At 42.2% G+C, this 26,687-nt stretch overlaps 1 protein-coding gene across 2 annotated transcripts in view; it reads left to right on the top strand.

The window, feature by feature from the left end:
* inpp4b (inositol polyphosphate-4-phosphatase type II B) overlaps nt 1–26,687 on the top strand; it is a 318,245-nt gene that overhangs the window by 62,303 nt on the left and 229,255 nt on the right. The window contains exon 1 of one of the 2 annotated variants that reach the window (XM_034231261.1): nt 11,503–11,535. The exons of the other annotated variant lie outside the window; for it this stretch is intronic. The gene's annotated coding sequence lies outside the window, so the exon portion shown is untranslated. Of the gene's footprint in view, nt 1–11,502; nt 11,536–26,687 lie in introns of those variants that run through there. 2 annotated transcript variants of the gene reach the window in all.

Here is a 26,687-nt window from a genome sequence, read left to right as displayed (position 1 = left end):
AGTGCCAGTTGTCAGAACAATCAAGCACCCAGCTGGACTATCATTTGGTGCCACTGAGGTGGTTGCAGCAGTAATAGGATGTCTTGCCCTCCAGAAACAGACTAGTCCGTGTGTGTGTGTGTTTGACCAGGAGGAATGGAGAGGCATAAGGACAGGAAGTGTACGACATGTGGCGCTTTCTCCTGATTGAAAACAAACTCATTGTTTCCCCTCAGGTTGAAACACAGTTTTACTTCCAAAATTGTTTTTTTTCCTAAGCCTTTTTTATCTTTTCTTTTACAACCTAATTTCTTCCAGTCGACGTTGTTTGTTTCACCGGAAAGAGGGTTTACCATAGTGTGTTCTTTGCCCTTTTCTTAATCTAGGTAATTTAGGCTCACAACTGAAGGACTTTACTTCATTTTAATTTAAATATAAGGTACACCAATGTAATACATATCAATTAAATACAGTTGTATAATGAGTCTGCACACATATATGCACAATGACCTGCTCTTGTCTTACAAATCACAAATAAATGGCATGTTAGTGCTTTATGGAAATGAAATTCACAAACACCATATTGCATAATTAAAGACAGCCTGACTGACATCTACTGAAACATTGCAGCTTAATAGAAGCTCTGCCACAAAGCATTCTTAATGAAATGAAGGTTTACCCAGGAAAGTGTTTTGACTGATGTTGACTGGTATAAATGTTTGATTCTTCCTTTCCTAACCTTTCCTTTTTTACCAGCCTTGCCTTGTGCTGTTCTGTTAGTTTCGTCATACAAGAGTCCATCATTTCAATGTTTCCCTGAATTAGACAAGCTTACTAAACAATCAATATAGTGACCGCATAAATAGTTGCATCACATTGAATGCTTTCCTTAATGATTAAGAATCTCTGGACTGTACTGATTTCCTCAGATTTTCGCAGGGACACACTATATCAGACAAAATGTTGTGCAACCCAAAATATATGCTGTGGGAATCTCGAGACAATGTGCGAGTTTTAAAATGCAGACTGGTCAGCATTGCTTCCAGACAGGGTCATGGGTTGGTCATGTGTATCGCTGAATTTGTGAACACGGGTGATTGATTGCTGGTGAAATGTAGCCACATGCGTAAGAATCACATCAGTGTCCCTAAGGGGGGAGGGACTCACTCTCAGTGCAGCAGCTCATTGGTCCTGAACTCAGATCTAAAAGTTGGAGTGGAGCTGCTTCTTCAGTGTGCAGTGAAGGGAGCCAGTGGAGGTGGAAAGACTCGTGTGGAGGTATCCTGGGAGGTAAACTTGTGACACGCTGAAGAGAACTTTCTTTAGCTGGACGTTTCTAACCTGGGGGATAGCTGGAGGGAGATGTTTTCTCTCTTGTTTTGTGTATTAGAAACTAAGCGAAAATGTTAAATCAGATTGTCAGCTTATTGGGGAGCCCTAACTTAACTATACTTTAAATATCGCAGTTTTTATGACAGTATCATTCCTTTCTCAAATTCTCCTACTGAAGATGTGAATTGCCGCAGCCCCCACCTGGCTTGCAAGTCAAAGCTCTATATATATATACTTTTTGTACTACTTTTTATTTTGTATTTTATTATATATGTTGCATTGTTGGAGGAGCTCAGGTCAGAAGAATTTCATTGCCATTTCTACACTGTAGCTTTGTGCATATGACAATACAACCTTTCAATCTCAAATCTTGAATCTAGACACTAAAGACTAATAAATAATGTTATACCTGCAGAATTACAGTATAATGCTCAATCAGTCAGTCAACCTGATTGCAGGATGGAAATCTGTATTTTAAGTGTTATTGTTAATGTTGATTGTCTTTAAATCACTACCATGTTATTTAGCATCAAATCAAATAGTGGTTTATTTGAATTTATTTACAGGGAATTATTCAAAATAAATGTCGAAATGTATTTATTGTTGAAGTAATTTATAAAAAAGAAAATATGCATGTTTCATACATTTCTGGTTTGGCTGCTTTTTAATCATTTTAGATGTAATATCCTTTGGTCTTAATTGCTCAGACAAGCAGACCATTTTAAGACTTCAATTTGTTCTCATTAAAATGAAAATGGGTATTTTCAATATAATTGGACATTTTATAAATGATTAATTCATGAATTGAATTTTTTTTAAATATTATAATAAAACAATTGTTGAAGCCCTAGACATTTCCCACAGGTACAGTACAACAAAATTGCATTTGACCTCGTCTGACATGAACTGGATAAGTGACGAGGACAGATGGACGGTGCCGTAGTCTCACATTTAATTATAAAGTTGTCATTTTCTGCTGCGGTGTCAACATCGCTGACCATTGCTTTTTAGAGAGTTATTCTCCATTTACTGCTTGGATGCACAGAAGGTGTAGCAGGATGTGAAGAGGTAATAATACATTGAATTTATATAGCGCTTTTCATAGTCTCAAAGTCGCTTTACAGTTTGGAGGGGGGGGGGGGGAGAAGGACAGACGAATGACAGACAGGGATCGATGGGGCGGGCTATGAGTGTACTGATGAGAAGAGATGGGTCTTGAGGCGGGACTGGAACAGGGTGAGGGACTCAGAATATACGAAAAAACTGTACTTGTGGGCTATCTGTCGCCACTATTTTGAAGACTCTAAATACGCACTTTTTTTCAGACTCTCTAAATAACCCTAACCTACGGAGCCCTGGAGGGTTCATAGAGAGAAAAATAAATAAAACGTGGCCACGTTTTACTTTCTCGTGCGCACGAGTTACTAAAGCGTGCACACGAGTTACTAAAGCGTGCGCACGAGTTACTAAAGCGTGCGCACGAGTTACTAAAGCGTGCGCACGAGTTAATAAAGCGTGGCCTCGTTTTATTTAAATTGAGGGATTCCTGTCCGTGACTCACAGTATCTGCTGCCCACAGCTGTTTTATAGAAGGAAAACCTCCTTCACTTTATGAAATCTCTGCGGCACCAGTGGCCTGTACTACGAAGCAGGATTTGCTATTTACACTATTCATTCATGAAGTAAGACGCTGCGCTGTCAGCACGCGTCTCCATGTTTGTCTCCATCGCGTTTGTTAGGGTTAGTTAAGCCGGGTAAATCGAACATATCCAGGTCCAGGGTCTGTTGAACTGGCTTCGTCGTACAGGGCACTGGAGGCAGTAACATGTAACTCAGCAGAATCTGAGAAGAGCAGCACCAGCTGCAAAGAGCTGTGCCTTTTACTGTTTACTTCACTGCGTTTCCCTTCATTAGAACCGCTGAATAGAGATCGAGCCTGCTACGTTTAACCACACACACCTATACTCACATTGAACTACCAGAGTATTCCCCCTCGCTTTATGAAGGAGATGTCCTGTCACCGGGGCGCATGATGTGTGTGTGTGTGTGTGTGTGTGTGTGTGTGTGTGTGTGTGTGTGTGCTCAGCTCCGCTCTGTGTGCGTGTTCGTGTGTATCCGACACCACCGGCATTTGTTTTCAAATTACCACGAACAGCACACGCACACACACAAAACGAGGCCACGCTTTATTAACTCGTGCGCACGCTTTAGTAACTCGTGCGCACGCTTTAGTAACTCGTGCGCACGCTTTAGTAACTCGTGCGCACGAGAAAGTAAAACGTGGTCACGTTTTATTTATTTTTCTCTCTATGAACCCTCCAGGGCGCCGTACTAACCCCTAGGATTAATGCTTGTTATTTTGAGGAGGAGCCAGCTACCCGCTATTAAAAAGTGGCGACAGATAACCCAATACCTAAAAAAACTTAGTAGAATGAATATAATAATAATAATATATTTTATTTCTATAGCGCTTTTCTTGAACCCAAAGACGCTTTACATTTGGGAGGGAGGGTAGACAAACAAAACAAAGACAATGCCAAAAAGAAACAAAACAAAACAGAAAAGCAGTCAGGAGGAAGTTGATTGAGAGGAGGGGGGGCTTATGGATACAGAGTTGAAGAGGTGGGTTTTGAGGCGGGACTGGAACAGGGTGAGGGACTCAGACTCACGGAGGTATTGGGGGAGGGAGTTCCAGAGCTTCGGGGCTGCCACAGAGAAGGCTCTGTCCCCGAAGCTCCGGAGTTTGGCCTTGGGGATGGAAAGCACACCGGCTGAGGTGGATCTGAGGGGCCGGGGTGGTTGGTAGAGGATGAGGAGGTCAGTGAGGTAGGGGGGGGGCCAGATGGTGGAAGGCTTTGTAAGTGAGGACCAGGAGTTTGTAGTGGATGCGGTGAGAGACAGGAAGCCAGTGGAGTTCTTTGAGGAACGGGGTGATGAGATGCCATGATTTGGTGTGGGTGAGGAGTCTGGCGGCGGCGTTCTGGACACGCTGGAGTCTACTTAGGGAGGTGGAGCTGATGCCGTAGAGGAGTGAGTTGCAGTAGGCAAGGCGGGAGGAGATGAAGGCGTGAATGAGTCGTTCAGCTGCAGGGGCGGGTGACAGAGGGACGGAGTTTGAAAGTAGGTGAGAGTTCAAGACACAGACAAACCATTGCTGTGTTTTTATCAGTTCTCCTTTTAATTAATTTATTTAATTCCTAGGGTGATATGTTCTCATTTTGTTAATGTATCTAGGTTTTATTAAAGGTGACATACTCTCTTCCTTGAAGTCTTTGAGATCAGGAAGGATGATGTCACTTTGCCCTTCAATACCATGACATGCTGCAAACTATTACATGTGATTGTAAAAAAAATAATGTGAAATTGCCATGATATTGAAGGGATTGATAATTTGTTAATCATAATTTAATATATAATATCGAAATGTATTGAGATCTGTAAAAAACAAATATGTTTTATAAGTCTGTCTAACTTTATAAGTCTGTCTAACTTCTTCATTCAAAATGTTATTTTAACATGTACTTAGCCTTTTCTTTGAATTCATACACAGACGCTACAACATATGCTGTGGACCATAACATAATTCTCCTTCTGGATTTCATTACCTTTGAACATGAAAAAGGTCCTGGAAATAGGCTCTAGAATACAAAGTAAAACTAATATCATACTTCCTGCTATTACAATGTTGCATTATATTAGTACATACTGCAATTTCCATCCAATTTTGAACAATTGTGTAGCCCTAAATGTGATCCTCCGAACCCTTTCTCCATGGCCATACCAAGCCTGAAAGCGCCTAATGTTTGTAGCCTTTATTTAACCAGGTGAAAGCCCCTTGAGATCAAAAGATCTCTTTTTCAAGGGTGACCTGCAGGACATTAGTTACACATGTAACATAAAAACAACAGAACAACAATAAGGATGACATACAACATAATGTACAGGGTACAGTTTACAAACTCTATTTACAGAGACAGGTACCATGAGTATCAAACAGCATGTCACCCAGCTGAGTTTTAAAATGATGCAGGGGAACCAAAGTGCTCAGTTTTAAACATGTTTGCAGACTGTTCCAATTTAGTGGAGCTGCACAACTAAAAGCTTTCTTCCCTAAGACAGTCCTAGCACTTGGCACATTTAATAAAACAACATCATGAGATCTCAGGCAATATGTACTTTCAATTCGTCCAGAGATCAGAGAGCAGATATAAAAAGGTAGTTTACCCAACATGGCTTTGTAAATGAACATGTACCAATGACTGAGCCTAATGGTTCTCCAATCTCAGCAGCTCCTGGTTCCTCACTCATGCCTCAGCAGATCCATGCTCCATTAGAAAAGGCCAACCTGCAGGCAACTCAAGCACCTTTGGTAACCCGGTCTTATTTTTCTGAGTGCACTCTACTGTTGCCTTGGATTCACAGCCCACCTGTCCTTTGAAAAGCAATAATGAAGAAGTGGATTGTGAAATTTGATGACTGTTGCTCATGTCCTCCACGGAAATGAGTATTTCTCTACATACGCAGTACTTTCATACTGGTGGTGAGTCAATTTACATTCATTACAGTCTGGGGAATCTACAACCTGATATGTTTCATCGCAGTCGTTTTTTTAACAGAGGCAGCATAAGAAAATAAAAGAGATTGCTTTTAGGGACATTCTCTTTTTATGTTGGATGTAGATAAGCAAGCGTTTTGAGGCAGGGTAGTGGTAGTGGCATACGCTAAATTAAAATTAAAATAATATATTAATGGAACAGAGGCTAATTTGTTAAATCATTTACGTTTGATTCATCACATGGTACCACACATGTATTGTTTCTAAAACCTTGCTTCAACATGCAGCTACTGTGTCATTGCTTGTAAAGTACAAGCTCCAGAGAGAGAAATTCTCCACGTCTCAGTCAGTCCAGGTGAGAAGTTTGGAAATTCTCTTTTATCTAAAGACTAGATCAATGAGAAAACCTTAATTTGTTTCTATATACTTACCAGGGTCGTCCCTGTCCAATATGAGGCCCCACGCAAAGTTATATGATGAGGCCCTCTGTTTCGCGAGCGTCGACGGGGTGGAGCCTCGCAGCGTCGAAACCGTGCCGCGCCACACTAATTGCAGCGCATAGGTGCGCCGCATTTTCGGCTCAGTTGAGACACCCTCCGCAAGGTGAGGCCCCCTCCGCAAGGTGAGGCCCCCTCCACAAGGTGAGGCCCCACGCAGTCTGCATGATCGGCCTGTAGGGAGGGACGGCCCTGATGCTTACCGAAGGCCAGGTCCAGGAATACAAAAGCTATCCACTGCATCAAAACCCTTTTACTTTGTATTCTAGAGCCTATTTCCAGGACTTTTTCATGTTCAAAGGTAATGAAATCCAGAAGGAGAAGTATTTTATGGTCCACAGCATTGTAGTGTCTGTGTATGAATTCAAAGAAAACGATTTTATGTAACTGCAGTTTCCGAAAAAGTGGTGTGCGGGAGCAACAATTATTGGTTCAGTGCATAGCTCTCCGGAGGTTTTGGTAAAAATACCACGCAAAAATAAAAGGAATACTGTGTATTTGACATGAATATGTCCGCGGGGGAGGGCCAGTCTCCCCTAACATGCAGAGCACTTACTGAACCGACTGGCTCCAGAAACTGGGTCTGCAAAGTGCTTCCTGTCCCAGAGATGCAGACAATGTGCGGACTCGTCTTCATCAAGCATGGATTACATTCCCAGCCCATTGATCACATAAATCCTCGAGATATTTGGTTCTGAATTTTGTATTTATTAATGAAAGAAAGAAAAGGAAAACAGCATTTGCGTGTTACTTACAATAAAAACACAGGTAAATAAACAAACAGACTGCACAACACATGCTGGGGCTTTTAAAGTGCATTGTGTATCCCTGAAGTGGTGCTCCCCTTCTTCAAATGGAAAGAAGAAGAAAACAAGTTCAGACTGAGATGTCAGCACAAGAAAGATGACTTGAACATTCTCACCATTAAAGTATTCATGAATTTAGAAAAATAAAAAGTATTATTGTATCATAAAGAAAAGCAACTTTGTTCAAAACGAAATGTATGTTAAAAATCGAAGCTCTTCATCAAGATCAAAGGATATAAATCCTTTTTTGTTTTGTTATTGTATAGCTATAGCAGAATATTGCACGAAGATATACCTCCTTTTCTTCTTAAAGGTGGCGTAGGTAATTTTGGAGAAACCAGCTCGAGTGCGCTAGAATTTGAAAATACACAGCCGGAAAAAATCTGCCACTTCCTTACAGAGTCCCTCCTCCAACACACACACGAACGCGCACATGACTAATGAGGGCACGAGATAACTTTGTGCACAGATGAAGGCTGACAGGCAGGTAGGCCATCCAGTTACTTTAGCCGAGCCGGCTCAGATGATGGGTCGTGCTTTTTACAGTACTACGGCTTCCACAGATGACATTTTTTAATGGATTTTTTTAAGCACTTCAGATATTCATTGCTATCCAGATGTTAAGAGCATTCCATGGAATATAACAAAGTGTATCTCGAGCCAGTTTCTCAAACTTACCTACCCCACCTTTAAGTCATAGTACCCAAAGTTCAAAGACCAACACATCCTCTTAGACTGCCTTCTCACAATTTTGGTAAACTACCTTTATGTTAGAAATAATAACCATTTCAAAAATGTTGTGTTGTGCTGCACATAAAGGCAAAAGGTCACCGACAGGCTGTAAAACTGAGAAGCTACTATGCTGTGAAGTTGAACAAAAATGGTTTGCTTATTCCGTGTCCCGGAGAACTTTGACCTTAATCTATATAGACTCCATTGGGTGATGCTTTTCCTTTTTTATATTAAAACGATTCAACACTAGCATTAGAATTAAAGCGCTCCCATTATATACTGTTGTTACATTTATACTGTTGTGCTCGGTTATTGTGAGGTCATATGAGGGCTGCTCGGGCTCCACATAAGTGTAGAGGGTTTTTTATTTTTGTATGGGCTTGCTTGATCCCTTTCTTTTCTGTGAGTTGCCATGACCTTAAAGGCACTAACTTGGGAGGAGAGGTGGTGCGGTGTCAATAAGCAGGACAGAATGAGTTTAGATATTTCTGTGGAACCATTTCATCTCGTTCTGAGAGTTGTACACCCTTTGTGAATGCTTTTTCAGTCAGGTCAATTTACTAGAAACTGCAAAAAAGAAAAGTATTTTTGTTTATTCCACACATGTACACTTATGGCGCTTTTCCACTGCAGGACCTAGCACGGCTTAGCACAGCTTAGTTTGGCTGGCTCACTTTAAGCTGCGTTTCCATTACAGTTTAGTAGTGTAGGCGGGGCGATTGGCTTTTCGGCGGGCGGAGCGACGCTGCGTAAAACTGCCGTGACGTCATCTTCAATGCGAACCACAAAACCAAAACATCCGCAGTTAGCTGTTAGCACTCAGAGCTCACATCTGTTCAGAAACGAGACAAAAGTTAAACAAGTACAAACCACAGACTGTCTGTGTCATGGCGAATACAGTCGCTGGTTTAATTATGTCTGTAGGCCGTTGTTGTGAGTGTGGTCGGAGCATATACAACGTTAGCTTAGCCTGATCGATCCGATCTCCATTCAGAAAACACGCATTTTAAAAAGGTTTTTCGCCTGCCGTCTTGTCTGCAGACCGGTATCAGTATGTTGTTACTTCGGCATAATTTTGAAACGTGTATTACAATTAAATCACGGTAAAATGTGTTCATTTTTTTGTAGTTGTAGCCCCCTTGCCAGCCATTCTCTCTGACCATTCAGCAGTCGAGTGTTTACGTCACTAGTTCAATCAGGAGAGACGTTGATGTATGAAATACATATTTATTACTGGGACACGTCATATGAATGAAATAATGATTGCCAGAATCGAGACAGGAGAATGGAATGGTGTTTGGCGATTAGGCCCCGGTTTGCAGGATTATCATTCGGGAGGGGAAGAACCGCTCCGAAGAAACCCCGAAAGAAGTGAAGTATGACATACTGAGCTGTAATGAGTTTCTTACCTTGTGGGCTGACTGCGGTGATCTATGGATCGGCCGGAATCACTGCCGGGCTTACGTGAACACTACCACTAAACAAACGGTCGGAATCACTGCCGGGCTTACTGTACATCATGACATGCTGACCCGGAGGTCGACGGCCGGAATCAGTGCCGGGCTTACGCACTACCACTAAACATTGCCGACACGATGGTCGATGACCTGCGATGCAGGGTTAAACATTAACACGGATGAACACTACCACTAAAATGCATAAATACCAGGTTAGAGAGATCTTTGAATGGCCGCACAGCGCTGATGTCCGGGCGAATGTAGGATGTGAAGGCAGAGGAGGACCACCGTCCAAGTTGTTGTAGGGATGAGGAAGAAATACCTTGATTGGTGGCAGGGTTGCTGCACCTATCCTGAACGAAGCCCTGAAATGCTATTAAGACACCACCACCAGTTATATGCATGTTTACCATAGGTAAACTGAAGAGATCTTGGATTGCCGGCACGAGCCGATGTCCGGGCGAAGAGGGAGATGTAGACAATGTAATGTAGCTGTTAGCTTGAGTACAGTGATGCATGAATATCATAACCTGGCTTATCGTAAACCATGTGAGCATGAAACCAAAATATAAATGAAGTGCAATATGCGCAGCATAAAATGATGTATGCTTAGGTAAATACTGAAACATGACCCATGATATAGGACTAGCTTAATTAGCAGTTTAATTACGCCACGGTGAGACATAGATGCTGATGTGCTTGATTGGGTGATTATACTGTCTTCTATCATCTTACATGAACTTCTCTTTCTCCCTGAAAGAAACCCCCCCAAAACCAACGGATGGGGCAGCATCCGTGACTGTGTTGAAGCTTGAAACTGCGTTACTTACTGGGCATTGTAACGGGTAGTACCGAATAGGGATTTCACAACTACCAATATTTACTAGTCGACACGTTTTTCAAAATAGCAGTCGACTAGTCGTTACGTCATAATAAAGACACACAAAGAGAGGTGTACAACTGTATTTTATATTGGAACTCATACAGTTACATTAAACACTGCATTTTCATTTGTATTACATGGCTGAGTAAATAACAAACAGTAACTGGACTCACCAAAATCGACAGCAAAAAACTCTGTTTACTGAAATGCCACGTAAATCCAGTGCGCAACAGCGCATTGCGCAACACTTTACTCGCTGTCCTCCACGATAACGTCCACCTTTCCAGATTTTTGGTTTGCATTGAGGAACACCAACGCATCGACATGTGAGGGAAGGAGGCTTGACCGCTTTCGGGTGACCGTGTTGCCTGCCAGGGAAAAAACCCTCTCACTCGGGGTGCCTGTGGCTGGAATAGCCAGGTAGCTCCTCGAAAGCTTGGCTAAACGGGGGACGCGTTGCACATTTTCTGCCCACCACTCCAGTGGGTTATCCATTGTGGGGATATGCAGTGTCCGCTGGCAGTAATCACGTAGCTCATCATCCGCATCACTGTTGACCCGTTTTTCTTGCTGCTCGTCTGCCTCTGTCCTGTGCTGACGGCGGTCCGTTGCTCACTGGTGCTAGCATTACTGCTAGTGCTAGCTGTCGGCAGCGGGTGTCTCATCTTCAGATGGTTGCGCATAGCAGATGTATTTTTGTTGTACTTCAGTACAGCTGTACACAACTGATACTTCACTGTGGAGTTGGTTACATCTTTGTTGAAGTACTGCCATACATAAGAATGTCGGACGTGTTTTGGAGCATTTTGCAGCACCTCGTTTACCTCAATTTTTTTCACGACTAGTTGACTAGGGCCTACAGCATCCGACTAGTGGTAAAGGTAGTCGACTACTAGTCGACGTCCCCTCCATATTTGAGCACAAAAAACAACCGAAAGAACGAAAGAGCCGGGCAATGCAGAAACGCCAAATAATTGAGGTTCCTTTGACGTCGTTACCTGCAAATGACGCGATTTCGGGTCCGGTGTGAAGGCCTGCTCCTGCCTGTTTCTGCTTCTACGGGTGCGAAGGCCTGATCTGAGATACTGCGGAGAAACCTGGACAGTTGCTACGCTGCTGCCTCCCTGCCTGGTTCTTGCTGCTGTCCTGGCGTGGTTCTTGCACCGGGAACAGCGTGGATACTGTTGTGCTGGACTGGGAGAATGGCGGGTGTCGTGTTTCTGCTGTGCCTTTTCTTGGCTGTGCTGGACAAGGAGAAGATCGCTAGTTATCCTGAAAAATCTACTGGATTCGGGTATGTTCTGCCGCCCGCAGTGGACATCCCTTGTACAGTTTCAGAGGTGTTGCACAAACAATTGCTGGTTGCACTGTCGCGGACATTCATCGGAAAATGTTTGTCTTTCTCACATGCCTGCCACGATGGTCCTTCAGAATTGTTTTTTTTTTAGGAAAAGGTGCTTGGTATTTTTATTGTTGTTACTATCAGGAAATGTACAGCCAAATCCAGGTCCACCTAGCAGTATTAGTCAAATAGCTACTCCTGCTGATTTTATATCTAGATCTGGGCTAGGTTTAATTCATTTAAATGTGCGTAGTCTGTTACCTAAATTAGATTGTGTCCGTATTTGGGCGAGTTCGACTGATGCTGATGTCATTGTCTTATCAGAAACGTGGCTAGATAAATCCATTTTGGCCTCTGACATTTACATAAATGGTTACAGTGTATATCGTACTGACCGGCCTAAAAAAGGTGGTGGAGTTGCCATTTATGTGAAAAATAAGTTTTGTGTAACTAATATGGTTTCCAAATCTGTTAGTAAACAGCTAGAATTTTTTGCCGTGAATATTGAGGTAACAAAGGGTCAACAGGTCATGGTGGTGGGCTGCTACAGGGCCCCCTCGGCTGTCAAGGACTCTTTATCGTCATTGGCAAAACTGTTATCACAACTTTCAAGGAAATAGTGCTGCTTGGTGATTTTAATTGGGACTGGTTAACTTCTGTGTCAGAGGATTTAAAAAACCTGTGTACCTCTTTAAATTTTACCCAGATTATAGACAGTCCTACTCGCCCAAATATTAAGTCCCCAAATAAATCCTCCTTAATTGATCTAATTTTAACAAATGTTCCACATAAATACTCATCTGTGGGAGTATTTGCTAATGATGTGAGTGACCACTGTCTTGTAGCCCCAATTAGGGACACTAAGGTCCAAAAGGTTAAACCACGTATCATCACAAAGAGAGACAACAAACACTTTGTGGAGCAGGGTTTTTTACATGATCTGTTTGATTCTGATTGGGGTAAAATCAATCTGTGTGCTGATGTAGAAACTGCATGGTCTTATTTGTATCTTGGTTTTATGAAAATTATAGATAAACATGCACCTCTGCGTACATTTAGAGTAAAGGGACGAAACAATACCTGGTTTTCTGCTAAGTTGTCCAGTCTACTTCATGAGAGAAATAATGCTTGGGCTAAGGCTAGGAAATCAGGCTCAGAGGTAGAGTGGCTACGTTTTAGGCAGTTAAGAAATAGCTTCACATCTCAAATAAAAAGTGCTAAATCAAAGTACTATTTGTCAGTTACCACAGAAAACCTGAATAATCCTAGGACATTTTGGAAAGCCATAAAATCAATTTCCACTGGTGATATCCCAAATGAGCTACCTCCGTGCCTTACCACAGCATCTGGCATTATATCAGACAGGGCTACTATGCTAAATTGCTTTAATAAGCATTTTGTGTCTTGTGGCTCTCTGTTTGATTCTGTCACTGACTGTACTTCTGCTTCTGTGAACACCCCAATCCGTGACTCTGAACAATGTGGTCTGGAAAACCCTTTCAGTTTTACTCCTTTAACTATTGGTATTGTTCATGAAGCCTTATCTAAGCTAGATCCTAGGAAACCGGCTGGCCCGGACAACTTAGAACCTTTCTTTTTAAAGATAGCTGCAGATTTTATTGCTCTTCCTCTTACTTCTCTTTTTAACCTCTCCCTCAGCACAAATACAATTCCAAAAGTATGGAAGTCAGCTTATGTCTTGCCTTTACTGAAAGGAGGGGAGGCAACTATTTTAAATAACTATAGGCCAATCTCCAAATTGTCAGTTCTGGCGAAGGTGCTCGAACGATTTGTGAGTGAACAAGTAAAGGAGTTTTTATGTAAAAATGATATCCTGTCTAAACATCAGTCAGGCTTCAGAAAGAAACACAGCACCATCACTGCGACAATTAAAGTGGTGAATGACATTACTGGTATTTTAGATAATAAGCAGAGTTGTGCAGCTCTATTTATTGACCTTTCCAAAGCGTTTGACACCGTTGATCATCGCATTTTAAAGCAGAGGCTACTCAGTATTGGCATATCCAGCCATGCAGTGGGGTGGTTTGTGAACTACCTCTCTGAAAGGTCCCAATGTGTTCACTTTGATGGACTGTCTTCTGAGTGGTTAAACATTTCTAATGGTGTACTACAAGGTTCTGTTTTAGGACCACTTTTATTCTCCATATATATTAACAGCGTAGGTGATAATGTGGATGAAGCTACTTTACATTTATATGCGGATGATACTGTGATGTATTGTGCAGGTCCCTCCATTAAAGAGGCTGTTGTTAAATTACAGGCTGTTTTTAACACTATTCAAACTCAGCTCTCTGAATTAAAGCTTCTTTTAAATGTTGATAAAACCAAGGTAATGCTCTTTTCAAAAGCAAAAAAGACACCAGAGCCTGTTTTAGATATTGTAACTACGCAAGGAACAAAACTTGAAGTTGTTTCCTGTTACAAATACCTTGGTATCTGGTTTGATGATTGTCTCTCTTTTAAACTTCATGTCAATAACCTGCTTAAAAAACTGAGGGTTAGGCTAGGTTTCTTTTTCAGAAACAAGTCCTGTTTCTCGCTTGAAGCCAGGAAAAGGCTAGTCACTGTGACCTTTTTACCTGTGCTGGACTATGGTGATTTGTTGTATATGAATGCACCTGCCTATTGCCTGGTCAAGTTAGATGCTGCGTATCACAGCGCTCTGAGATTTGTCACAAATTGTAAAGCGCGTACACATCACTGTACACTGTATACCAAGGCAGGTTTACCATCACTCTCAGTACGGAGGCTCAGTCACTGGTACACTTTTATTTATAAAGCTATGTTGGGCAAACTCCCGTATTACAGCTGTTCTCTGGTAAAGCAGAAAGTTGCAAGCAGCTATTGTCTGAGATCGCAGGATGTAGTCTTGTTAGATGTACCAAGAGTAAGGACTGTTTTAGGTAAGACAGCTTTTATGTGCGCAGCTCCACTTGCTTGGAACAGCCTACAGTCCAAATTGAAATTGAGCAATTTTATTTCTCTGAATGTTTTTAAGGCACGTCTGCACGAGATGCTTTCTGACACTATGGGTGTTTGTAAGTGTTGGTGAATATGTAAATATGATGTCCTCTATTGTTTGTTTTTATGTTGTTTTTATGTTTCATGTGGAACTAAATTGATGCAGGTCTCCCTTGTAAAAGAGATCCATAATCTCAAGGGACCTATCTGTCTAAATAAAGGTTTGAAATGTTGGTGAAACCCCTAGTACCGAACTGCATTAGTAATGCGTTACGTTACTTCGTACGGCAAAAAAATACGTGTACTGAAACTCCGTACACGTTAGACCCGACACTGCCTGGAACTCACCTTAACCCTGAACTAAAGCAGCAATGCATATAACGAACATCTCGTGAATTTGTTGCAAACTGCCTCTTGCCAGCGCTACCCTGACGCCTGTTTAGAGGTGAGGCGCAGGGAAAAGAGGCGAGAGCCTGGGCTGTGCAATGAACCTGCTAGCCGCCTATGACGCACTTATGGCGCATTTCCACTGCAGCGGGTAGCCCCGTTTAAGCGTCCTTAACCGTCCTCAAGCGGCCAGGCCAGTTTTTGGTGGCCTTTCCATATAGCCTAGTACCGGCTAGCGGGTACTTTTTCCCTCTTTTTCCGGCCCCATAAAATCGTGGTTCTATCAGACCAGGGCCAGGGCTGAACTAGTGACGACAACACTCTCGACTGCTGATTGGTCAGAGAGAATCGTCACAAGATCGCGCGCGAGTTCATCCCTAGCGTCGCATATATATTTAGAAGCAAGCTTGCAGCATTTTTATAAACAGCATTTTGTAAACGGATGAGCTACAAAAATGGCTATGTCTAATAAGAAAAGCACACCGTGGTCGACCGAGGAGGTGACGACGTTCCTACATCTCATTGGGGATGATCAAATCCAGCGGGAGCTCGACGGAACAACTCGAAATGTGAACAAAAACAAAGCCGATCGCCCCGCCTACACTGCGTTGCTACCCCAGGTCCTAAACTGTAATAGAAATGCGCCACGGCCTCGGACGGCCAGCGAGGCAACGTAACGCATTACTAATGCAGTTCGAGGCCTGAGCGAGGACGCTTAGGGACGCTTAAACGGGGCTACCCCGTTGCAGTGGAAATGCGCCCCGTTGCAGTGGAAATGCGCCATTAGTGTCCAGTACTGGCTACTGAGCCGGGAGGAGAAGTAGCTTCAATGGGATGTAGTTTAAGCCCTGCCTGCCTGCGGGAGGGGTTGTGGTTGAAGCCAGAAATGGGTAAAGCTTCGCATGCGATGAGGACCCGTTCTGCGTGAAGCCGGAAGCACCGCATTTGAGCGGCCCTGATGCCAGTGATGCCCTCTCGAGAGACTGAAGGCGTGCGTCAATTGTTTGCGTGAAGTAGCCCATTTCCATTAGCCGGAGGAACTTCCGTGGAGCCCGATATCCTTGTCCTTTCCTCCCGCGTCAGGGTTTGCGGGGTGGCCGGCTGGAACCGCTAGCCGCCTGGGGAACGCCGCCTGTAGCTTAATCCTCAAGACTGCGGAGCTGATGAATCTATGCCTGGAGCTGAGACGAAGCCCTGCTGCTGTTGCGTATTGTCACCTGAAGTGACAGCTGACAAGAGGGAAGAGCAGATATAAAGGGATTAGCGGGTGCAACGATAGGCTTGTGAGAATGGAGAGAGGAGTGATTGGTTAGCTGGGGAGTGACGCCCCGATCACTTATGAGGGAGGAGAGGGTAAAGAAGTGACGTGTAATATGAATGAAGAGCTTGGTCTTCCTGCTTGAACTTGCGCTAAGCTTCATTTGTTGGCCCGGTAAGAACTTCCATTTTGGAGGGCCAGAAAAAAGGTGAAAAAGTAGCCCTGAGCCGGAACTATCCCTAGTAAACCGTGCTACGTGCTGCAGTGGAAAAGCGCCATTATACTTTTTTTAAATTATAGCGCATGGTAGAAAGGAGCAGGGAGAAGCGAATCGTATTTTACCTGCCCTTTCTCACAAAAAAGAATAACATAAAAAATAAATAAAAAATGAAATAACCATTAAAGTCAAATAAAAGCAATATTCGTTGAGTCACAGTTGCTTACAAATACTGAAACATAAAACCAGAACATCAAGAGTCAACTTCTCACTGTCTAATTACGCTTTCTTTATACATTTTCTTAAACATAATAATGTTCTTTCAGCCCTTTGAATCATTCGGCAAAGAATTCCACTTCTTTACTTCAAACAGAGACACACATCTGCTTTAAAGTAGTACGTGCAAACGAATGCTTAAAATGTAATTTCCTCCTATGATGCTCATCCTCTGAAATTAAAGCAAATTTGTTTTGTATATTTTCTGGCAGTATTCAGTTTTTTGCTTTATGCATAACTAAAGCCGTCTGTAATTATTTCTCATTATCTTTCATTGTAGCTATATACACATGTGGCGTGCAACGTTCAGAGTTAAACCTGTAGACGCATCTTTCATAGATGTCCGGACTGTCCCAGTGGTCCTTATTCCAGTTGTCTTAAGCTCTTCACCTAATATCAATGAAACATTTCTTACATGCGACAATGGGTTTCTCCCACGACTGCACTAACATTTAGGAGATGTTGTTCTATCCCTACCTCATTTTATATAAGGTGCCATATATTCACTTGTGGTGATTTTGATTCTAGTTGGGGGATGTTTCATGAATACAACAGTGCTATTCAATTGGTGACTCACTAATTGTAGGACTACTAGAAGCTACCCTGTGAGTGACCTTTAGTCTTGTTCTGCTATATCTTGTCACATATCAAATAAACCTCAAAACTATGCTTCATATTTAACTCTCCACGGCTCTATCACAGTAATCTCTCTTTAGTTGGGATTAAGGCAACAAATATGAATTATTGCTGCATTGAGAGATGATGACTTGATTGAGAATGTGCGTTTTGACCTGTGACTAGTATCTTTGGGTGTTTCTCAATGTCGAGGAGGCTTGCTTGGTAGCATATGTACATCCCAGTGAGTTCCTTAAGAAGCGAGGCAAGAATACCTCCTAGCCTCGGAAAACAAAGAATGGAACAGGCTAGCAAGTGTGCAGGTGTGCGTCATATGAGAGGCCCCACCTTAATTTTTCCGCCAAAGATTTTGGAAATTGGTCCGTGCGCAAAGCATTGTGGGGATTTTAAGACCGCGGAGTCTACACATGTGCAGCCTCGAAATTTCCCGCAACGAAGTATGCCGGCCTTGGTAGAATTCCAAGTATGCTGGACATTGGAACAGTCCTTCTGCAGCACTCGATGACGTAGTATCCTTGAAATAGTGGCTCTGGAGCAGCTTTCCTCGACATTGAGAAACACACTACGACTCGAAAACACAAAAATAAATCCAGGGATGCTCTTTTTTATCCTTACTGTGTTTTTATAATTTACTTATTAGTAAGCCAGCTTTACAGATAAAGCAGCATTACAGATAAAACAAGGTCATGGACTCTGATGCTTTAATATGGGAAGAACCTGCCATTTCTTGATTCAATAAAATTGGTGAAATTGTTCAGTCTTCAAATGAAAACTCTAGCTCTTTTGTTGGATATACCCTGCTGTTATTTGTGAGAGTCCTTTTCATGTAGTAAACAATAAACCAATATAGCATGGAGTAATGGAGTAATCTGCTGAGCACTCTTGGATTTAGGCTTTTTTTTCTATTCAAACACAATGGCAGGTGATTTAAATAGTCGTCCTCTGGTGTGTTAATGATTAAAAGGTCCTGGTTATTTGTGAGTTGACAATTACTACCTACAAATATTTAAACTTGATTTTCTAACAAACACATTTGACCTACGTTTATGCACCAATTTAAAGAGCTCACAGTTTCATACTTTTGTAATCAAGTCTACAGGAAGCTTTCCCCTCCTAGACAACAAAAGCTGCATTACGGCGCCACAGAACTGAACTACCTGGGACTTTTTTTTTTCATTAGTATAAGAGCCGCCAAAGTTATAAATCTTACACATAATGGCTTTAAGCGTTTAACATTCTCAGAGACACAAGTGTAAAAACAATGATGCATGAAGAACCCAGACTGCACATTCACAGACAGTTTTCATAGACAAATGACACACACACACACACACACACAGACAAACACACACTCTCCCTCTAGCCATACTCTCCATCACTCAGAGTTATGGTAGCTACACTGCCTTCCGGAGCAGCCACAGACTCATCCCCATAGACCTGTCGTACATGGTTCACTGCCTCATTTTCAATTGTTCTTTAGACCCTCATATATCACCCCTTGTGTGTGTGTGTGTGTGTGTGTGTGTGTGTGTGTGTGTGTGTGTGTGTGTGTGTGTGTGTGTGTGTGTGTGTGTGTGTGTGTGTGTGTGTGTGTGTGTGTGTGTGTGTGTGTGTGTGTGTGTGTGTGTGTGTGTGTGTGTGTGTGTGTGTGTGTGTGTGTGTGTGTGTGTGTGTGTGTGTGTGTGTGTGTGTGTGTGTGTGTGTGTGTGTGTGTGTGTGTGTGTGTGTGTGTGTGTGTGTGTGTGTGTGTGTGTGTGTGTGTGTGAGCATGTTGTGATCTGTGCCGGCTGTTCACACGTTAGCAGCGTGGACTTGGAACACTTGACCCCCAAGCATGTGCATGGCATGTTGCCTTTCAGCCTGCTGTGAAAGGCTGAATGATGTGAACCTTTCATGGCCAATTTCTACTTCCTCTCTCTCTCTCTCTCTCATCTTCAGTCATAAATTACCAGGCTCATAAATGTTCGGCCTCTGCCATTTCTGCTTTGTCACACTTTTGTCACTCCTCATTTTCGGGCCACCATTTCTCACAAATCAGGTCTCTTTCTGCGTGCTATTAACCAGCTTGCTGTCTCATTTCAGGTGTTATGCTCATTTCAGGCAGGGTTTCCCACACATAGACTATACTTGGGCGGACTGCCCAGGTATATTAACGGCCGCCCAAGTATATGTCGTGATCTGTTTTTTAAAAATAAAAATAAAATTAATATATAATTATTATAATTTTAATTTGTTTTACTCGTCTGTGATCACGACGCCATCTGTGATCGATTTACTTGTGGACAATGATCCCTCGCTTTACGCCTCCTGTACCCAGTCCCGGACTGACCATCGGGAGGACCGCGGGGTTTCCCGATGGCCTGGCCTGTTAAGTGGCCTGCCTCACACAGGGTGACTGGCTGTACCTGATGTGGCCTGCCGACATGGCCACTGTCATACAGATCATAAATCAAAGCCCTTGATTGGTCTCTGTGTGTCATTCAAGCTCGGGATAACCTCAGCTTAGGTGAGGTAAAGGACTCTCTGAGTGTTTAGATAAGTTCTCAGTGGGTCTCAAACGGTTTGGTCACCATTTATGTAAACACATATTTCCATTTGAGAGGGTAGTGATTAGTAAAATATGCATGAATAAAAAAAAAATAAGTTAACTAGGTGAAAAAAGTCACCGTCACCTCGACCCCAAGTATATGTCAGATCTGTAGGAAACACTGTCAGGTGTTATGTTCATTTCAGGTGTTATGCTATCCAAGGCTGCATCAAATTCCAGTTTCACATGTTTACCGGAGCATGGACAAGGATAACAGAGAATATTATCCGTGGCATATTCTCTAGTCTGCAGCATATGTCGTTCGTAGAATTTAAATCCAGCTCCATTTTTGCTCCAATATTTGGCTTATGGTTTGTCCCATTATTGCTGGTCCTTACTGCCCTTTTATGCTCCATTAAATCTCATCTCCAATGTAATCTTTTCCCTCAGCAGTACTCAGGAAACTTATTTAGGAGAGGCTCAGCAACTTTCTGCAGCTATTGTGTGAATTTAAACTTCTCAAACTGCTACTGTAGGCTGCTTTAATACTTAACATGTTCAACATGCTTCTTCTGCCATACTCTCTGCATGGAGCTCCCTCAGATGCATAATGCTGGCCATTTATCATCTTTTCATGACACCTTTTTTCCCACTTTTCTTCAACCATTAGTGTAAAGTTATGGGATAATATACTGTATCTCCTCTAGCCTTGGCCCTTTAACACTCAGTGAAGTCTAAACGCTGTCTCTTCTGACCTTACCCTTATAGCCTTTTAACACAGTATGTTCATCACATGTACTCTTTTTTTTCTTTTGTAAGTCTATATAAAACGTCAAAATATAATTGTATTTATTGTAATGCCGTTCTCTGTATACTTTTTATATTTTATAGTACCTGTACTCTGGCTACAGTCTAACCTTGATACACCAATCACTTACCCTAGCATGTGACTGGTTAGGGTATAATCATGACCTACCCCCACAGAAAAAAAACTATCAAGCGCTATTAAGACAGTTTCAGGCGGTTTAATGGAGTGGCATTGAATTGGCCATTTAATCTGAATAGCAGGGAAAATGTCGTAAATCCACGACACTTCAATGGCGGCAGTGAAGGAGGGCAAGAGCTAGCAGAGTGTGAATAGCTGTAGAAAATGTGCTTGGAAAGGCCTGGGGTGACGGTGGCTCACAGCTCCAACTTAAAGGTCCCCTATTATACTGTCTTTCATCAATATATCATAGGTCTCAGATATATACAAACATGTCTCTGAAGTGGCTGGAAATACCAAACACATCATGCATTGTAGCATCCCATAAACCCCTCTGTTTCAGCCCTGTTTCAAAAGTGCTGATTCTCTGTCTGTTACTTCAGATGAAAATAAGGAGCCCCTCTGAGAGATATTTGGTTAAAAAGAACACAAAGGTGCTCTAGGAGGAGATTCAGGTGATAAGGTGGGGGGGGGGTTACCTTGGTTGATGATTGGCTAATGGTTACTCAAGCCAAAAACACATCATGACATCATAAAGTGGCCAAAATCTGATCAGCTCATTTTCAGACAGGTTTTTATATAAATGGATCCGGACAAAAAGAGAGAGAACCTTTTTCCCTGAAACGTTCAGAGTGTCTTTACACAGAGGGGACACATGTTTACGTATAAAAGATATGGACAAATTGATTTTGCATAATAGGTGACCTTTAATGCTCGCTGGGCTCCTTCTAACAGCAGGGAATGATAGGGCTCCCACCTCTGTCAATAGAGATGAACAGTCCCTGTGCTGGGGGTCTGCAGCGATGTTGGCAACCCACCATTATCTTTGCAGTGTGTCACTTTTTTTGCCATATTATCTACACTACATTCATATCTATACAACTCATATGTTGTAAATTGTTTATTGGAGCACATTATAGTTAACAAGAGTCATAGCCTTTTCATTTTCTAACAGAGGATGCATTTACCTCAAAATATAGCTTGAATATTCCTGTATTTCTTCAGTTTGAAGGTTAGTTTCTTTCATTTTCACGCAGTTCTATTTCGAGCTTTGGAAGAAATATAATGCAACATTGAACATCTTCAGCAATCTTTTTATTTGCAGATTCACATTTAAATAAACATGTGCTCGTAATATTGAACAAAACAATCGTCATCAGCATTTGTCCATAATCTCACAGCCCTTCTTTATTACCTTCAGACTTTGTTGGCTGTCAGTGATACACACTTTTCCACAATTGATTCAGTCTTCTTCAATAAGTAATGACTTTTGTTAATGTCTGGTACACAAGAAATTCATTGGGCAAAAGCACTTTTCTAATTTAGAAAGCTGGCATTATTCATCTGTTTAATTGCATTTACATTGTTAAGTTTTAAAAGAGAAGAGAGATTTGCTGAAACGTCTTTTTTGATGGTATAAAGAATGACATCTGGAGTGACATCACTGTGGTGTGTCCTCCAATAAAGAAAAGTTCACGTCCCGATCGGACCAAAGAGGTGCCAGTTCACCTCTAAGGCCACTGCCGAGGTGCCCTTGAGCCAGGTACCTAACCTCGAAACTGCTCCCTTGGCGCCGGGTACCTGGCAGCCTCTCTGATCTGCCACCTCTCCTATCTGCATGTGTGTGTGCATGTACAGTGGGGCAACAAGTATTTAGTCAGCCACCAATTGTGCAAGTTCTCCCACTTAAAAAGATGAGAGAGGCCTGTAGTTTTCATCCTAGGTACATTTCAACTATGAGAGACAGAATGGGGGGAAAGAATCCAGGAAATCACATTGTAGGATTTTTAATAAATTAATTGTTAAATTCCTCGGTAAAATAAGTATTTGGTCACCTACAAACAAACAAGATTACTGGCTCTCACAGACCTGTAACTTCTTCTTTAAGAGCCTCCTCTGTCCTCCACTTGTTAACTGTATTAATGGCACCTGTTTGAACTCGTTATCAGTATAAAAGACACCTGTCCACAACCTCAAACAGTCACACTCCAAACTCCACTATGGCCAAGACCAAAGAGCTGTCAAAGGACACCAGAAACAAAATTGTAGACCTGCACCAGGCTGGGAAGACTGAATCTGCAATAGGTAAGCAGCTTGGTGTGAAGAAATCAACTGTGGGAGCAATTATTAGAAAATGGAAGACATACAAGACCACTGATAATCTCACTCGATCTGGGGCTCCACGCAAGATCTCACCCCGTGAGGTCAAAATGATCACAAGTGAACGGTGAGCAAAAATCCCAGAACCACAAGGGTTCTAGTCAATGACCTGCAGAGAGCTGGGACCAAAGTAACAAAGGCTACCATCAGTAACACACTATGCCGCCAGGGACTCAAATCCTGCAGTGCCAGACGTGTCCCCCTGCTTAAGCCAGTACATGTCCAGGCCCGTCTGAAGTTTGCTAGAGAGCATTTAGATGATCCAGAAGAGGATTGGGAGAATGTCATATGGTCAGATGAAACCAAAATAGAACTTTTTGGTAAAAACTCTAACTAGACGTGTTTGGAGGAGAAAGAATGCTGAGTTGCATCCAAAGAACACCATACCTACTGTGAAACATGAGGGTGGAAACATCATGCTTTGGGGCTGTTTTTCTGCAAAGGGACCAGGACGACTGATCCGTGGAAAGGAAATAATGAATGGGGCCATGTATCAGCAAGGGCATTGAAGATGAAACGTGGCTGGGTCTTTCAGCATGACAATGATCCCAAACACACCACCCGGGCAACGAAAGAGTGGCTTCGTAAGAAGCATTTCAAGGTCCTGGAGTGGCCCAGCCAGTCTCCAGATCTCAACCCCATAGAAAATCTTTGGAGGGAGTTGAAAGTCTGTGTTGCCCAGCGACAGCCCCAAAACATCACTGCTCTAGAGGAGATCTGCATGGAGGAATGGGCCAAAATACCAGCAACAGTGTGTGAAAACCTTGTGAAGACTTACAGAAAACGTTTGACCTCTGTCATTGCCAACAAAGGGTATATAACCAGGGGTGCACATAACTTTTTTGCCCTGGTTCTCAAAGGAGCACCTGGAGATGTTGCTTGGTGCTCATCCTTAAAATGAAATAAACCGTAACTTTGGAGGGGGTCTTGACTTTATTTGCCAGACACACGGCACAGAACACACAGAGGTGAACACAGAACACACATGCAGAGGTGAACACAGAACACACATGCAGAGGTGAACACAGGACAACATTAGCACGACCAGTAATCCTACAAACTGTCATCACTACCCTCCTGACTGTTCTCCTCACTGTCTTCCTCTCTGTCAGACATGGTAGCTGATGATGTAGGCCTACTTCTTTCTCTCTGGTTGAGTCTGTGATTAGCTGCTTGCATCCACAAGTCAACAGCTGGTTTTGGGTCGAAAGTCTCTGTTGTCATCTTAGACAAGTGGATGTAATCAAATAAGTATGTGAACATAACCAATAACCTACCATAGCCAATAACAAATTAATGTAACTTATTTTATTTGTGTTGTTCATTCATATCTTATTTTACCTTAACATTTATTTATTTATGCATCTTTTTTTTATCTCCAGTTTTAAAGGATATTTTTGGTTACTGTCCTATAGTATACATTGGAATGATTTAAAACCTGTTTATCCCAATAATTATAAAGGAGTGCCTTGGAAATATGTGTTTACATAAATTGTGACCAAACAGTTTGAACTTAGACTAAAGTGAACTATCTAAACACTCCGAGTCCTTTACCTCACTGAGCTGTAGTCATCAGCCTCTCAGTCTGACTGGAGAGGACTCTCCCTCCACATCATTGTAGAAACATCTTCTTCTTATATCCGTTAGAGCAGCTAGCACCAGATTCTAATAACAGCCCTAACAACCCTCCCTCTCTCCCACGCTCACTCGCATTTTGGCTGTGAGCTGCGGGCGCCAGATAAGCCAACATCCCCCATTTTCATCACTTTCAGCAAATGAAAAGTGTAACCGGGGTGAAAAGGGTGTTACATTTACTTAATTATGAATGTTGTTACATCAAGGCCGAAAATTAGGATGAGCGCCAACGGTTAAAAATGTTTTTTTCCCTCCCAGAGCTGTCAGCGCAGCGCCTCCACAGATCTGGCGCCCTATAGGGGAACATCTATAACGCCAGTGCTACGGGCCGGCCCTCAGTTAATATCATATGCAACTCGCAAATCTATATCTATATATCTATATATCTCTCGCTCTCGCTCTCTCTCTCTGTTGGTGCGCAAATGCGCACCTGCGCACCAGTTATGTGCAGCCCTGTATATAACAAAGTATTGAGATGAACTTTTGTTATTGACCAAATACTTATTTTCCACCATAATTTGCAAATAAATTCTTTAAAAATCAGACAATGTGAGGTTTAGGGATCTTTACCCCATTTTTCTCTCGAGTTGATTGTTGTACCTAGGATGAAAATGACAGGCCTATATAATCTTTTTAAGTGGGAGAAATTTCACCAATTGGTGGAAGGAATAAAGAATATTCGTATTATTAGTGTCTTGAGGAGTATAGTATTCGTATTCTAGTTTAGGAGGAGGAGGAGGAGGACGGAGGAGGATGAGGAGGGGATGATGAGGAGGTATGAGGAGGAGGAGGCGGAGGAGGAGGAGGAGGAGGAGGAGGAGGAGGAGGAGGAGGAGGAGGAGGAGGATGAGATAGGAGGAAGGAGGAGGGAGGGAGTAGGAGAGGAGGGGAGGAGGTCTTCTTTTCTTCTTCTTCTTCTTCTTCTTCTTCTTCTTCTTCTTCTTCTTCTTCTTCTTCTTCTTCTTCTTCTTCTTCTTCTTCTTCTTCTTCTTCTTCTTCTTCCCCAGTGGGTTTAGACCAGGGGTGCCCAATACGAGCGCAAAGGTAGAGTGGGTAGATCGCATGGCATTTATACATTTTTAAAAAAAAACAAACATTATTATTTTTGTTTTAAGTTAGCCTATCTTCCATCCTTACTATGGCATTTGCCACTTGATTGACGTACAGGTAAGCCAGTCTGAGATCTCATATTTTCTAACACGCAGTTCACCACGCATGGGCTGCAAATCACCGACGAGCTGATTACCTAGTTAGCCTTCCAAATGTATACAATTCTATTAAAGAAAGGGTATAACAATTACCTAAAATGTACTGATTTGTATTGTGCCATACAGGTTCATGCAGTTACGAGGGGGCCTCACCTCCTCATCTGAAGCTATAATGCGCTACTGCGGTGCAATTATTGTAAGCGCGCCACAGTTTATCCGCCGCTGCGAGGTTTCCCCCTGGCGACACAGATTGGGCAGGGTAGGTAGATCATGTGGACTTGGTCATATTAAAAGTAGCTCCCAAGCTGAAAAAGTGTGGGCACCCCTGGTTTAGAATCTCACATTGTATCAAAATATGGATAAACATCAGCAATAATATGTCCATTTTATGAAATAAGCGTTAAAAGCATTAAAGAAATATATGAAAAATATGACAAAAGAGATTACATCTTTCCAACAATCCATGATTCTGATTTGATGGATGTTTTAGAGTCACATTTACCCTTTGACTTAAACAGTTCCATATCCTTGATCTGAAAGGCAGCTAAATGTTGCATTAAATCAAGACCGAGTCAAATGTACAAATCATTCATTTTAAGTTAAGATGAAGTCATTATATTGTCACACAATCAGAGCTACATTGACACCTCATAAAGGCTCGGCTCTGTAAATGTACTTTCTTAATTAGAAAGACATAAACGTGGTATGAGAGAAAAAGATCTACAGAGTAAATATTTTTTAAATAATTGAAGCCACAAATCCTTTTAAAGGAGGTTTATATAACTGTCAACTCTTGAGATATATTAGCTGTTTGCTAAATATTATATTGAATT

The sequence above is a fragment of the Gymnodraco acuticeps genome, unplaced genomic scaffold (genome assembly GCF_902827175.1).
Source record: "Gymnodraco acuticeps unplaced genomic scaffold, fGymAcu1.1, whole genome shotgun sequence".
Lineage (NCBI taxonomy): Eukaryota > Metazoa > Chordata > Actinopteri > Perciformes > Bathydraconidae > Gymnodraco > Gymnodraco acuticeps.
The sequence above is the reverse complement of the archived record's forward strand: the minus strand, read 5'-3'. Positions and strand labels throughout refer to the sequence as shown.